This window comes from Pholcus phalangioides, unplaced genomic scaffold (assembly GCF_987345545.1).
Source record: "Pholcus phalangioides strain wild (caught in Gottingen) unplaced genomic scaffold, Ppha-v1.0 ptg000015l_1, whole genome shotgun sequence".
NCBI classification, from domain to species: Eukaryota; Metazoa; Arthropoda; class Arachnida; order Araneae; family Pholcidae; genus Pholcus; species Pholcus phalangioides.
Window position 1 is genome coordinate 20000001 of NW_028301608.1, and position 6733 is coordinate 20006733.

Below are 6733 nucleotides of genomic sequence, written 5' to 3' on the forward strand. Positions count from 1 at the left end.
GGTGTCCTGTAAGTGCTAATGTGGCCATTATCTCATCAACTGCCCTTCGTAGAGGTATGATTCCAGTTTTAAAGACGCTCAAAGGGCGGTCAAAATTACCCGGTACCAGTTTTGAGAATGAAAATACAGCGTGTAAGAAAATAAAAAGAATCTAAATCTTTATACCGTCCCCCTTGTCCTCTAACTTCCTTTTAGAAAGTTGTTGCGCTGTATCTACTGAGGAAAGCAGAAAAAAATGCGCGTTTCTAAGCGCAATATTTGCCAAGATATATATATATATATACACTCATGTCCATAAATTGAGGATAATGCCAGCTCCGGCAAATAAAGGTGCAAAAACAAAACAAACGTTACTTATTCATAAAGCCCATTTATTAAACAAAAGATAAAGAACAAAAACGATGGTGTATGTACGATACCATTCATAAAAACTACGATTTTTGCTCCCTGGAGCAATTGTAAAAATATCTCCTTTACAAAAACTTACTATTACATGGTTGGTATGATGGTTAATACATTGTATGTCTCCCATGCGATGAAATACAGTCCGTACAACGCCTAAGCATGCTGAGTACCAAATTATCGATCTGATCTTGGGGAAGATCATTCCACTCAGCAAGCAATGCTCTCCGAAGTTCCGGTACACATATAGGAGGTGATTGACGGGCTGCAACTCGTCGGCCAAGCATGTCCCACACATGCTCTATCGGATTCAAGTCAGGTGAGAATGCTGGCCATTCCATACGGGTTATATCCTCAGATTCAAGGCATTCGTCTACGATGTTTGCTCGGTGAGGACGGACGTTGTCATCCATAAACGCAAATTCTGCGCCCATGGCACCCCTAAACAAACGTACATGTTGTTCCAGAATGATGTCCCGATAAATTTGGGCTTTCATGGTTCCGGTTTGAACATGCAGATCTGTTCTGGAACCCAGTATAATTCCACCCCAAACGAGCAATGCCGCACCACCGTAACGGTGTCGTTCAATGATGTTGTCTTGGTGGTAACGGGTACCTGGCGTTCTCCATATGAAAGTCCGACGTGAATCAGAGTGCAAGTTAAACCTGGACTCGTCGGAAAACATCGCACAAGCCCACCGTGACGATGTCCACATTGCATGCTCTCTACTCCAGGCTAATCGCTGCCGACAGTGAGTTGCCGTGAGCGGAACACATCTGACAGGCCTGCGAGCATATAGACCAATATCTCATAAACGTCTGTACACGGTTTGCCTTGAAACTGTGGTACCCGTGGCTGCAGATAGCTGACGAGACAGGTCGGATGCTGTGCTCCATCTGCTTCTTTTGGCAGTTACTGCCAAATACCGGTCTTCATTCGGCGTTGTAACTCGGGAGTGACTTATACTGTAACGTCTACTGACATTTCCTTTATCTTGGAATCGTTGCCAAATCCTAGAGATGACACTTTGGGCAATTCCAAGTTCCTCGGATACTTCCATCTGAGTACGCCCACATTCTGGGCGGCCGATAATTCTACCACGTAAAAAATCATCCACATGCGTCCTCTGTGTCATAACTATTCACTTATGGCACTGAGCGCCTTACAGAAGTCTTGTGAGCAATTTCACTTCTTTGCCACCATTCCTTATATACCCCCTTCTTACACTCTCGTCATTGTGACGTACTATCGGCATCATCTGGTGGCTTCCTGAAATTCGCATATCATTCTTACAGATGTATGCGATAATTCTGAAGGTGAAATTTTTACTTTAGATTTCGATATCCGTGTAATTCAGAATTATCCTTAATTTATGGACATGAGTGTATGTGAATTCAAATATAGTGGACAAAGATAATTTTTTCTTTCTCTCTCCGTATTTTCTTTCAAATATTGCAGAGTACGTAATTTAATTGTAAACTCTAATTTACATAGTTTTATCGTATTGACTGGGGAGGAATAAGTTATGTTATGTAGAAAAGTGATGAAAGAACAGCAAAAACTAACGGACAACGCACCTATCCCTTATTTATGCTGTCCTTTCCCAACTTTTCTCCTATTTTTTGAATTCGAATATCTCGACAAATATTGCACTTAGAAATAGGCAATTTTTTTTGTTGGCCTCGGAAGATACAGAGCAACAAGATTCCGTACAAAAATTTAGATTTTTTTTTATTTTGTGACACTATTTTCACTGAAAACTGGTACAGGGTGATTTTTGAACACCTTTTTATCTAAGACGGACGGTAGATGAGATAAAGCCGCATTTGGACTCACAGGACACCATGTATATATCCCGATGTGTCTACATTTTTCTCAGTTTTTTTCTTCTCATTTCAAACACTTATACGAGTTTTTCTCTTCGTTTCCTATGAAGTTTTCCATCTTAAAAAAATTGAATCTTAAAAATATCTATCGCAAGCATTAAAAAAAGCTCGAGAAAATATAAGTTTTTTTAATGAAACTCAGTTGAGATGAATATGTAGATAGATAGAACCGCTCACAACCCCGGACTGACGCAAAGCAATTTACTACTTCCGTTACCTCAAAAGAGGCAGAGTTGTGTCGGGGAAAAAGTTAGTAAAATGTTGATATGTTGATGAGTGTGTTCAACCGCGATTTATGTTCATTATTAGATAAATTTTAATTTTACAGCACATTACAATAATTTTAAGAAAGGCACCAAAATTGATCAGTGCGTGTTTTTATTGCAATGTGATATGCATTGCGAAACTCTGTGAGTCCGTGTTGCAATATATATGACGTCAATAAAAATTTCTCCCTACAAGGAAAGCAAAACTTGCTTCTTTCTTTGGTGAATTCATTTCACCTCTAACGTTAAATTTCGTCACTATATCAGTATCGTATCAAATGAAATTTGTCAGAGAATTTTCTTCGTTGCGAAAATCAATTTGGATATAGTGTTACGGCACGTCAATCACACTCTAACCACCAGCCTAATAAATTAACTCATGAAGCTTTCGCTCATCCTATATTATATTTAAATATGAATTTTTCGCTTATGTTCCAAAGAACGTGTTTGATCATTTTAAGACCCGTAAAAAAGAGTGAGAAATTCGGTTTTTAATAACTTTTTTACATATTTCATCATAAATTTCTTACTTTTCCAATTCATCTTATTTTTCTTTACATTCGAATCCCGTTTTAACGAATACCGTTATAACGAAAATCTCGTTTTAACGAACACTTTTCTAATCCCCTAAATAAGTTTACATGGGAACAATGCTAGGTAACTTTGAATTCCTTCATAACGAAATTTCGTTTTAACGAAGTGATTCCTCCGGTCTCTTGGCATTCGTTATAACGGGATTCGACTGTATTTGTTCAGATGTAGATTTTACAAATACAGGACGGGCAAAAAGTCCGTAGAGACTTCAAAAACGAATAAAAGCCGGAAAAATAACCGAAATAAAAACGGTTTGCAGGGTTGGCATCGTTAGGTCACGGGAATTTTTTAAAGACTAGAAAAGAAAACTAAAAAAAAACAGCCGATATGTGGCGCTGGTACGAGCGGCTTCGGTGGAAATATGCAAATGAGATAAAGAACTAAATAATTGCATATTTATATATACTATAAAGTCATAAGAACTTTCGCTCCTAATCCACAATCAGTTCACCGCTGTAAACCGTGTTTATGGACCTGCTGCACTCTGCCGTTGCTGGATTTGTGACTCGCCCGCAATGTGTTATCTCCTGTGGTGGTGGTCATGTGGACACATGCTGCTGTAATAAACGATTTGGAGGCATTCTGGTCGTTATTTGCGTATCTTTTGTTTGACTTGTGTGTGTTAGCGCCATCTATCGCTGTTTTTCGAGGTTTTTTTTCTCCTGTCTTTCCGTGACCTACCAATGCTAACCCTGCAAACCGTTTTTTATTTCGGTTATTTTTCGGTTTTTATGAATTTTTAAAGTTTCTACGGACTTTCTGCCCACCCTGTATGCAAAATCTTATGTACGAAATTATATTTTCCGTGATAAACATTGACGTCATGGAAAAAAATGAAACTGTGTTATACACTGAAACCCGTCTTAAACGGAATCGCAAGGGACCGAGACTTTTTTCCGTTGAACACAGGTTTCCGCTTAACAAAGGTTAAATTGCCATATAATGTGTAAAATTATGCAATGATCTCGTGTGTGATTCAAATATAATAAAAATTAATTAATTGAAGATGAAGTAAACAATTTTTAAATATAGATTAAATAAATAAATATTCTATAATTAATAAATACTGTATTTAGGTTTCGACAGCATCTTTATAAAATTCCACTACGCGTACACTATTTTTCTTCTAAAATAACTACATTCACGTCCTTTTTCACTTCCTCAAAAACATTCAATCAGGGTGTCAGTATCTGTCGTGTCAGACTCAGTTTGTACATTATCGCCTATGTTTAAGTAATCCTCAACATCAGGGCCGTAACTACGAATTTTGTGAAGGAAAGAGCAACAAAATTTTGCCGCCCCTATCACTGTAAAATTCGATGATTTTATTTCCACCCCTGAATTTTGCCACCAGGGCACACAGTTGCCCTTTGCCTCTCTCTTCGGTCCTGCTCAGCCTTGAAATCACGGAATACGCATAGCTTGCATACAGTTTTGTAACTCTTACGTATATATCATTTGTCGATTCAACCCTCGCACTGATTTCTTTCGTGGAAAAGTCAGATTTTCCAAAAAATTTAGCTACAAGTTGAGAAAGCAACTGCTTTAATATATATAGCTTATCAAAACCATAGCATCAAGTACACAAACGGTTTACGCCAATCTAATGGTGGATGATGTAGAACTCACTTTTTTTTTAAATTTATTTGACTGAACACAATACATCACATAAAATATACAATCAAACTGAGAAAAAAACACAAAACAATAAAACTCCACAAAAAGTAACATTACATGACACAAACACTCTGTGACCCTAACGAACTGATAGTCCTTCCAGTGGGTCAATATAAGTTAAATTAGAGAGTTAATTGAATTATGCAACAGCCTTGTTGCCGTACTAATTGGTTAATATTTTATAGTCATATATATATTTTTAGATATTTTTAACCTGAACAAAGAAAATATACATATATATTTATATCCAAACATATATAAAATCAGTTGGTTGACGAACAGAATTCACGCACAGTATGTATTCACATGTATTTTTATGTTTATTATAAGAATGGTTATATTATTGGTGTGTTTTTAAAATGAATTATTTTAAGTGTGTTGTGTTTTATGATCAACTGTTGTTGTAGTATGAATTCTAAACTATTTTTTATTGAGAATATAAATATATTGTGATTGGATCTTATGTTGTTATTTGTACGATTAGTTGCATGGTATTGGTTCATTATTTTCGTAGGGCTGTATATCTATAACTCTTTTGGAATAGTGTTTTATTTGTTTTTGGCACTTGATATAAGTTGTTCAATCTAGATGAGGTTCTATTTCGTTTCGTTTATAACCATTTATTGTTTAAGAATGTGAATTTTATTAATCTATAAATATAGTTTTGTCTTATAGTTAGCTTATGACATTCTGTTATATAATTGTTTTCATTAACGTTTGTTATTTGGGATCTTATTCTATTATATATATTATCTAGTTTTTGTATATTTGTTTGATAAGCTCCTCCCCAAGCAGTGATTCCATATGTTATTATTGAATACATCCAAGCATAAAATAAATATTTTAGAAAGTTATTGTCGATTGTGTTTTTTAATCTATATAAAAGGGCGGCAGGCATATATGTTCTTAGCTTTTTTTTATTATTTTTTCACATTGCGAGTTCCATTTTAAATTATCTTGTATTATTATTCCTAGGTAGTTGTATTCATGAAGGCGCATTTGCGCCTTGAAGTTGGGAACCACAGAAAACCAACTTCAGCCGACCACCCCAAAATCTTACGCTTTTCGCTTTCAGTGATATTGATTACTCGACTAATGTTTTAAACATACCGTTAATATATATTTTTTTCACCTTAACTCGTAGCAAATTTGTCTCGGTATAGTCAAACGTTTACAAATATTCAATCATACACTTCACTCACAATTTGAAATGTAGATGACAGCAAAGAAAAAATTCACATACATCACTACATACGCACTCAGAATATTAGGTACACACACTCACATTTCCAGCACAACTCAATTGATAGTAAATTGCCCATGGCGATAGACCGGAGTTGTGCTAAGTGTGAAATTAAAAAATGCATGCAACTGTAGTCAAACGTTTTTAAAAACCACTGTAAAGTGAGTTTTGCTGCTATTAAAGTCGTTGTACACTGAAAACTAATTTTAGTATTATGACAGTCATGCAGATTGAAATATTTCGGAATAAATCAACGAGATGACTTTTTTTTAAAAAAAACTTTTGAGTTGTTTATATATTGAACTACGTATGTATGGAATATCGTATATATATATATATACTCGTGAATAAGCCACAAGTACGGTAATTTTTTTATTTTTCATTTATGGGTGAGGGGAGAACTAACTTCCAACTTTATATTACATCCGTTCTGTAATACCGTTTGCCTTGATCAGCGAAATGACACATCCTGATATCTCTACATTCTTTCTCAATTTTTCTCCTATCAATTCGAAGACGTGCACGAGTTTTTCTCTACGTTTTCTACATAAATATAGATTTCTTTCATCTTAAATAAATTGAATCCTAAAAATCTATCTCAAATATTTGAAAAAAAATGCACGAAAAATACAAATTTTAATGAAAATCGGTTGATAAATTCGAC